This window comes from Oncorhynchus mykiss, chromosome 7 (genome assembly GCF_057628025.1).
Source record: "Oncorhynchus mykiss isolate SJ-2025 chromosome 7, ASM5762802v1, whole genome shotgun sequence".
Taxonomy (NCBI): Eukaryota; Metazoa; Chordata; class Actinopteri; order Salmoniformes; family Salmonidae; genus Oncorhynchus; species Oncorhynchus mykiss.
In genome coordinates, this window is record NC_143028.1 from 772,745 (window position 1) to 782,843 (window position 10,099).

At 41.0% G+C, this 10,099-nt stretch overlaps 1 pseudogene across 1 annotated transcript; it reads left to right on the plus strand.

Moving 5' to 3' along the window:
- The first annotated feature begins 2,739 nt into the window (after positions 1 to 2,739).
- On the plus strand, positions 2,740 to 7,676 carry LOC149982194 (OX-2 membrane glycoprotein-like; annotated as a pseudogene). Its single transcript, XR_016496994.1, has 5 exons — positions 2,740 to 3,070; positions 3,282 to 3,587; positions 3,674 to 3,709; positions 3,807 to 3,900; positions 3,992 to 7,676. The product of XR_016496994.1 is annotated as an OX-2 membrane glycoprotein-like (transcript).
- Positions 7,677 to 10,099: the final 2,423 nt, after the last annotated feature.

Below are 10,099 nucleotides of genomic sequence, written 5' to 3' on the forward strand. Positions count from 1 at the left end.
TACTAACCCATACTGCAGTCCTCAAGGATCATACAGCATTATAATGACCATCAGTGTGATGCATTTTTACTAACCCATACTGCTGTCAGTTACTAACCCATACTGCTGTCAGTTACTAACCCATACTGCAGTCCTCAAGGATCATACAGCATTTTAATGACCATCAGTGTGATGCATTTTTACTAACCCATACTGCTGTCAGTTACTAACCCATACTGCTGTCAGTTACTAACCCATACTGCTGTCAGTTACTAACCCATACTGCAGTCAGTTACTAACCCATACTGCAGTCCTCAAGGATCATACAGCATTATAATGACCATCAGTGTGATGCATTTTTACTAACCCATACTGCTGTCAGTTACTAACCCATTCTGCAGTCAGTTACTAACCCATACTGCTGTCAGTTACTAACCCATACTGCAGTCAGTTACTAACCCATACTGCAGTCAGTTACTAACCCATACTGCTGTCAGTTACTAACCTATACTGCAGTCCTCAAGGATCATACAGTATTATAATGACCATCAGTGTGATGCATTTTTACTAACCCATACTGCCGTCAGTTACTAACCCATACTGCTGTCAGTTACTAACCCATACTGCTGTCAGTTACTAACCCATACTGCTGTCAGTTACTAACCCATACTGCTGCCAGTTACTAACCCATACTGCAGTCAGTTACTAACCCATACTGCAGTCAGTTACTAACCCATACTGCTGTCAGTTACTAACCCATACTGCTGTCAGTTACTAACCCATACTGCTGTCAGTTACTAACCCATACTGCAGTCAGTTACTAACCCATACTGCTGCCAGTTACTAACCCATACTGCAGTCAGTTACTAACCCATACTGCAGTCAGTTACTAACCCATACTGCTGTCAGTTACTAACCCATACTGCTGTCAGTTACTAACCTATACTGCTGTCAGTTACTAACCCATACTGCTGTCAGTTACTAACCCATACTGCTGCCAGTTACTAACCCATACTGCTGCCAGTTACTAACCCATACTGCTGCCAGTTACTAACCCATACTGCAGTCAGTTACTAACCCATACTGCAGTCAGTTACTAACCCATACTGCAGTCAGTTACTAACCCATACTGCAGTCAGTTACTAACCCATACTGCAGTCAGTTACTAACCCATACTGCAGTCAGTTACTAACCCATACTGCAGTCAGTTACTAACCCATACTGCAGTCAGTTACTAACCCATACTGCAGTCAGTTACTAACCCATACTGCAGTCAGTTACTAACCCATACTGCAGTCAGTTACTAACCCATACTGCTGTCATTTACTTAGCCATACTGCAGTCAGTTACTAACCCATACTGCTGTCATTTACTTAGCCATACTGCAGTCAGTTACTAACCCATACTGCAGTCAGTTACTAACCCATACTGCAGTCAGTTACTAACCCATACTGCAGTCAGTTACTAACCCATACTGCAGTCAGTTACTAACCCATACTGCAGTCAGTTACTAACCCATACTGCAGTCAGTTACTAACCCATACTGCAGTCAGTTACTAACCCATACTGCAGTCAGTTACTAACCCATACTGCAGTCAGTTACTAACCCATACTGCAGTCAGTTACTAACCCATACTGCAGTCAGTTACTAACCCATACTGCTGCCAGTTACTAACCCATACTGCAGTCAGTTACTAACCAATACTGCAGTCAGTTACTAACCAATACTGCAGTCAGTTACTAACCCATACTGCAGTCAGTTACTAACCCATACTGCAGTCAGTTACTAACCCATACTGCAGTCAGTTACTAACCCATACTGCAGTCAGTTACTAACCCATACTGCAGTCAGTTACTAACCCATACTGCAGTCAGTTACTAACCCATACTGCAGTCAGTTACTAACCCATACTGCAGTCAGTTACTAACCCATACTGCTGTCATTTACTTAGCCATACTGCAGTCAGTTACTAACCCATACTGCTGTCAGTTTAAAAGCCACTTCATTCATAACTTCCTCCTACTGTACCTAGACTAGATTATAGACTAGTTCTGTACTCCCCCTGCTGAACATTCTGAGTACTACACTACATTATGTATACAGGGAATCCAGAAAGTATTCAGACTCCACTTTTTCCACATATTGTCAAAACATGAACCCATGCTACGGTCGGGTTAAAATCCCCTTCATGCAAGACTTCCTTTGGGCTCCTGAGTGGTGCAGCGGTCTAAGGCACTGCATCTCAGTGATCGACCGTGATTGTGAGTCCCATAGGGCGGTGCACAATTGGCCCAGCTTCGTCCAGGTTTGCCATTGTAAATAAGAATTTGATCTTAACTGACTTGCCAAGTTAAATAAAGGTTAAATAAATACGATACCTAGACTAGATTTTAGACTAGTAATGTACTTCCCCTTCTGACCATTCTGAGTACTACACCACAATATGTTGTGTGTATATATACTGCGTATTGGCTAAAACTTTCTATGAAGTCCATATACATAATGCATTATACAACATTATACATGTACTCATAATGCACTATGATAGGTTAATAATGCAGTATAGACACAGACTCATTAAGTCTCATAATTCCATATACCAATACTCCTAATGCAAAACATTTTTTTATAATATGGTCCCAGCTGGAATCAAGCCCACAACGCACCATACTCTACCAACTGAGTGTGTGTGTGTGTGTGTGTGTGTGTGTGTTGTAGTACTAGTTTTAAGTAGTGTGTAACTGTCTTCATGCAGGGCTCTCTCAATTAGTGAAAACACAGAAGGTTGTCACAGCAACCCTGGGAGAAGATGCAGTCTTAACCTGTGAGCTCATGACACCGAAAGACGTGCGGCAAGTCACCTGGCAGAAAGAGACACCAGGGCCGAAGGAAAATGTGGCCACTTACAGCAAACGAGGTCCTGATGTCAACCCACCTTTTCAGAGGAAAGTGGAGTTTGAAGACGAGGGACTGCAGAACTGCTCTATCGTCATCAGAGGAGTGTCAAGAGGAGACGAGTCCTGCTACAAGTGTCTGTTTAACGCCTTTCCAGAGGGAGCTACAGCGGAACGACCTGTCTCAAAGTCAATGGTAAAATCTGATAACATAATGTGCTGTAAATGATTGACCCAGAACAACTTCAGAACTTCAGGCAGCCATTTTATCAGATCATACTTCCAATGTCTTGAAACCATTTATCAAAATGGAATCATTTAGTAAATCATGTAAATGGAATAATTTAGTAAATAATTTCAATGGAATCATTGTGGTCTCACTGTGAACTGTGTCTGTTGTTCTATAGAGCTGTATGGACCCTCACTCCTCATCACACAAACCAACAACAGTCACACCACTCTGTCCTGTTCTGCTACTGGACGGCCTGTTCCTACAGTAACCTGGGAAGACACAGAAATTCTAGAAAATTCCACAATGGCCAATGTCACCCATCTCAATGGAACTGTCACGGTCACCATAACTTCTACGCTGGCAGCATTCAGTCTACCTGACAAAAACACCAGGGTTGGCTGTATGGTGCCACTGTTCTCTGGCGGTGTCACCAAGAACGTATCCATGGTTATTCCAGCTAGAACACAAGCTTCATTTCCTGGTGAGAAGTGGTTCTGTACATGCCTACAGTAACAATCAACATGCTGGTGTCATTCTGAAGTACTGTCTCTGTATGTTCTGTGCTAGGTGTACCTGAGGTCACTGATGGTGACAGGATCAGAGGTAAGTCACTAATCTAATGACCACAACTAATCTCTGACACTCTTATCTGTGAATTGTACCATTCTCATCCTGTCATCTTTCACATGTTACCCAACAGGGATTGGTGCAGTGATGGGTTCACTGTGTTTCATTGCTGTGTGCTGTGGAGCTGCTGTGGTACTGTGGTGCAAACTGAGAAATACAACAAGAAGGTAGGTTTTACTGTTCAGATGTCAGAGAAAATACAGTATTACTTTGACATTGTTTTTGTAAGTTTGACAATCTTTAGCCCAAATCCCACAGCCAATGACAGAGAACAGGAAGAACCATCAACACTCAACACTCAAAATGATGACCCTGAAACAAGTAAACAGTGTTTGTACTTACTGTAGGTAATAGATTAGAAAACATTGAATTGCTTTTCAGTTTCAAATGTCCTCCCTGGAGAATATGTAACTGTAAATACCCACAAAGCCGTTATATCAGTACAATACTACAACATGATCTGACTCTGATCAGTATCATTGATGTTAATGTCTTTCAGGACCACAACAATCTCCAGTACATTCTAAATGTGTTAGTACAACCTTATTGGATCATCCTGGTAGAGTGGTAGTCATGGTGACCGCATACATGCAAATAAGTTGCATTGCTGCATTGTTGTTCCAGTATGTTATTTGTATTTTGTATATATTAGGGATCCCCCATTAGCTGCTACTCTTCCTGGGTCCAAACATATTACAGTACTTACATTACATATAAAACAGTACATCATATAACATTATTACACCACTACATCTCTACAATACAACATGTTTAATACCACCATACAACAATATCACAATGTTTACATATGCCTGTGTCTGTACCTTTGTATGTGTCTTCACAGTCCCCGTTGTTCCAAAAGGTGTATTTTTACCTGTTTTAAAAAATCTGATTCTACTGCTTGTATTACATGATGTGGAATAGAGTTCCATGTAGTCATGGCTCTATGTAGTATTGTGCACCTCCCATAGTCTGTTTTGGACTTGGGGACTGAAAAGAGACCTCTGGTGGCATGTCTTGTGTTTTAAACAGGCAGCGCAGTACATTCAGCTTGTCAACACCTCTTACAAAAACAAGTAGTGATGAAGTCAATCTCTCCTCCACTTTGATCCATGAGAGATTGACATGCATGTCATTAATGTTAGCTCTCCGTGTACTTTTAAGGGCCAGCCGTGCTGCCCTGTTCTGAGCCAACTACAATTGTGGCACTTGACCACACTACTAACATTAGTCAAGGTGCGACAAAACTAGGGCCTGTAGGACCTGCCTTGTTGATAGTGTTGTTAAGAAGGTAGAAACTATGGCCTGTAGGACCTGCCTTGTTGATAGTGTTGTTAAGAAGGTAGAAACTAGGGCCTGTAGGACCTGCCTTGTTGATAGTGTTGTTAAGAAGGTAGAAACTAGGGCCTGTAGGACCTGTCTTGTTGATAGTGTTGTTAAGAAGGTAGAAACTAGGGCCTGTAGGACCTGCCTTGTTGATAGTGTTGTTAAGAAGGTAGAAACTATGGCCTGTAGGACCTGCCTTGTTGATAGTGTTGTTAAGAAGGTAGAAACTAGGGCCTGTAGGACCTGCCTTGTTGATAGTGTTGTTAAGAAGGTAGAAACTAGGGCCTGTAGGACCTGTCTTGTTGATAGTGTTGTTAAGAAGGTAGAAACTAGGGCCTGTAGGACCTGCCTTGTTGATAGTGTTGTTAAGAAGGTAGAAACTAGAGCCTGTAGGACCTGCCTTGTTGATAGTGTTGTTAAGAAGGTAGAAACTAGGGCCTGTAGGACCTGCCTTGTTGATAGTGTTGTTAAGAAGGTAGAAACTAGGGCCTGTAGGACCTGCCTTGTTGATTGTGTTGTTAAGAAGGTAGAGCAGTGCTTTATTATGGACAGACTTCTCCCCATCTTAGCTACTGTTGTATCAATATGTTTTGACCATGACAGTTTACAATCCAGGGTAACTCCTAGCAGTTTAGTCACCTTAACTTGCTCAATTTCCACATTATTCATTACAAGATTTAATTGAGGTTTAGGGTTTAGTGAATGATTTGTCCCAAATACAATGCTTTTAGTTTTGGAAATATTTAGGACTAACTTATTCCTTGCCACCCTATCCGAAACTAACCGCAGCTCTTTGTTGTATAGTGTTGAGTCATCCGCATACATAGACACACTGGCTTTACTCAAACAGCTACCCTGGGGAATTCCTGATTCTACCTGGATTATGTTTGAGAGGCTTCCATTAAAGGACACCCTCTGTGTTCTGTTAGACAATCAACTCTTTATCCACATTATAGTAGGGGGTGTAAAGCCATAATACATATGTTTTTCCGGCAGCAGACTGAACGATAATGTCAAAAGCTGCACTGAAGTCTAACAAAACAGCCCCCATTATCATTTTATCATCAATTTCTCTCAGCCGCCTCCCGGGTGGCGCAGTGGTTATTGGCCTAGCGTCGTCCGGGTTAGGGAGGGTTTGGCCGGTAGGGAAATCCTTGTCTCATTGCACACCAGCGACTCCTGTGGCGGGCCGGGCGCAGTGCGCGCTAACCAAGGTTGCCAGGGGCACGGTGTTTCCTCTGACACATTGGTGGTGCTGGTTCCGGGGTGGATGTGCGCTGTGTTAAGAAGCAGTGCGGCTTGGTTGGGTTGTGTATCGGAGAACGGATGACTTTCAACCTTCGTCTCTCCCGAGCCTGTACGGGAGTTGTAGCGATGAGACAAGATAGTAGCTACTAAAATAATTGGAGACCACGAAATTGGGGAGAAAAAGGGATAAAATTTAAAAACAAACAAAAAAACAATTCTCTCAGCCAATCATCATTCATTTGTGTCAGTGCTGTGCTTGTTGAGTGTCCTTCCCTATAAGCGTGCTGAAAGTCTGTTGTAAATTTGTTCACTGTGAAATTGCACTCTATCTGGTCAAATATTTATTTTTTCTAGAAGTTTACTAAGGGTTGATAACAGGCTGATTGGTTGGCTATTCGAGCCAGTTAAGGGGGCTTTACTATTCTTGTGTAAAGAAATGACTTTAGCTTCCCTCCAGGCCTGAGGGCACACACTTTCTAATAGGCTTAAATTGAAGATGTGGCATTATCATCGGCTATTATCCTCAGTAATTTTCCATCCAGGTTGTCAGACCCTGGTGGCTTGTCATCGTTGATAGACAACAATCATTTTTTCACCTCTTCCAAACTGACTTTACGGAATTCAAAAGTACTATTCTTGTCTTTCATCATGTGGTCAGATATACTTGGATGTGTAGTGTCAGTGTTTGCTGCTGGCCTGTCACACATACGTTTGCTTATCGTGCCAATGAAAAAGTCATTAAAGTAGTTTGCAATATCAGTTGGTTTTGGGATGAATGAGCCATCCGATTCATTGAATGATGGAGCTGAGTTTGCCTTTTTTCCCAATATTTAATTTAAGGTGCTCCAAAGCCTTTCACTATGATTCTTTATATAATTTATTTTTGTTTCATAGTGTAGTTTTATTTCATTTAGTCATGATTTCTTAATTTGAAATACGTTTGCCAATCAGTTGGGCTGCCAGATTAATTGCCATACCTTTTGCCTCATCCCTCTCACCCATACAATTTTTCAATTCCTCAGCAATCCACAGGGATTTAACAGTTTTTACAGTCATTTTCTTAATGGGTACATGCTAATTAGTAACTGGAATAAGCCATTTCATAAATGTGTCAAGTGCAGTATCTGGTTGCTCCTCATTACACATCAAAGACCAGCAAATATTATTTACCTTATCAACATATGACTCACTATAAAACTTATTGTATGACCTCTTATACACTATATTAGGCTCAGCCGTTGGAACTATTCTAAAATGGAGTAAATGAAAGTGTGATGATCACTTTAATGGTACTGTATTTCAAACTCTCTGGTCAGTTATGTTTGTTTTAGACCATAGCTGTCAATACTTGACCGTTTTTACTTTTTTTTTAATGAGAACCTGAGTGACTACTATACTGTCTCAAACACATCTGTGTGGTTCAAAGACTGTTTCCATCCATAGGCATTGTGGGTACTGAATAGTGGACTGAATGGCTGACACACATAGGCCTGCTGTTTATTTTATACTTAAATACAGTCTGTATGTAAATATGTTTTGTAGTTGGTTAATGATGAAACATGATGAATCCAAACTAGACTTGTTTGTGGTTTTTATTATTTTACTGGGGTTTTTTATCAAATGTTTATAAATCAAATGTTAGGTACTTTCATAGTGTGGGTGGTTTTCTTAATTCTTTACTTTTTTCAAAATCAAATGCTGTAAGATACACAATGTTCTAATGTACTTTGTTGTGTGTTTTTGTTTTCTACTTTTATAAATAAAATGTTTAAAACAATGTTGTGATGTACGTTGTGACATCGCTTGTTATACAATGTGTCATAAATCTATGGAGCCAGATATCTTCCAAAACGTTGAACGTGCGTATCGTAAGGATCGTAAGAAAATCCATTCTAAAGTGTTAGGATTGTAAGAATAGCAATACATGAAACATAAACGTGAACTTTCATCTGTGAACATGTTACGATTACGGACAAATATTTTAGGCTTGTACAAATCTTGTTGCAATTCTGATGTACAATAATACCTTTCAGTTTCATCTCACCAACAAAGAAAGCGTACACCAAACGGCCTGTGAAGAGTGCTACCCGAACAAGCATTACACAGTATAAAACAGGTAATGGAAACCGGAAAGAGGTATCCTGCACGTTTTCAAATTAAAAGTCTCCATTCTGTTATTGGCATCATTATTATTGGCATCATTTGGTTAACCCCAGTTTTTGGAATAAAATTGAGGTCGTTGACAAAACAGACCATTGTCAAAGGTCTGCGTGATAATGACGTCAATGTATTCCAAATACTGGTGCCTGATGATCACAATCATTTGGATTATAAGCTTTCTGGTATGTTCTATTACGAATTGTCTGGGACTCGTTATTGTTTCGTTGTTTACTACTGAAATATATTTTGCTTATTAAGTCAAATAAGGCATTAACTGCAATACACTGATCTCAAATATATTTGCATAATTAGGCTAAACAGAGCCATGGCGGACCCATTGTAAAATTAGAGGCTTTTTATATTGTATTAAAACGTGTCCCAGTCCAACGTGCTAACTCTGCCCACTGGGGCGTGGCTTATGGAGCGCTCTTTAAAATACGCGCTTGTATCAATTTATTCCAACAGATCGAGTTCTCATCACACACAGGCTGTTCAAAGACGACTCAATGGAGAATCTGGCAAGGTGGGTTTCACGGAGGCATCTCTCAACTCGACGTCTATTACTACGAAGAATGTAACATGGGCAGAAGAAGCCTGCTATATTTGTTCATTCAATGTTTACCCGAGTGGATCAAGACGCAAGCGGATGTGTCTTACCGTTCAAGGTTAGTCAACTTAATTAACTAATTCATTCATTAAATTCAGGGGAGGGTCATGTAATTTGTAATCAATTAAACGTCTCATTGCTCAGGGTTTGAGAATTAGTTGCATATTATAGTATCTCATGATGCCCCTCATCCCTGATTCTCTGCTGGGTCCGCAATATCAAGCTCTGAACGAACAGAGTAGAAACGCAGATGGACAACTAGTAAAAGCACAAACCAGCTTTATTCAACCCACTGGATGCTTCAGTCACACAAGCATATATTTATACCTTCCAACTAGGTGGAGTCACCACTCACCACTTCCAAGATAAACAATCAGTCTCTGTTCCTCTTACTTATTACATTGTCATGGCCCTGCCTGAGTCCAGAGCAGCGTGAGCGGAGAGGTGTGTGAGATGGGACTGTGGTTGGGGTGGACCCCTGCCGCCTTCCTCCCAGAGGTTTCTTCTCTCTTCAACTGTTGTCCTCGTCTCGATGTTGAGTTCCACCTCTCTCCTTGCCCTAGTTCCACAGAAACTAACCTGACTTATCAGGAACTGAGACTAGCATGTTGCTCTTAACCTCCATCCTTAGGAATATTAATACACAGCAAGAACAAAACATGTCTGGACAGACACCTTCTATACTCGTCTCACAGTAACTTTCCTATACAAAGTTCAATAAAGTAGTTAGAATCCAACATGATCCATAGCCTATACTATAGGCCTAGGCTATACCAAGACCATGCAGGGAGAAGCACAGTGCAAAGTTATATTTCTAAGAAAATTGACTCCTTCCCTAGTTTTTGCGCTGCTGGGATAGTATATATAAAACTAGGCTACACTGCAATGGATAGGCGTTCCCAATCCAGGCTGCATCACATCCGGACGTGATTCGGAGTCCCATAGGGTGGCGCACAATTGGCCCAGAGTCGTCTGGATTTGGCCGGGGTAGGTCGTCATTTTAAATAAGAATATGTTCTTAAGTG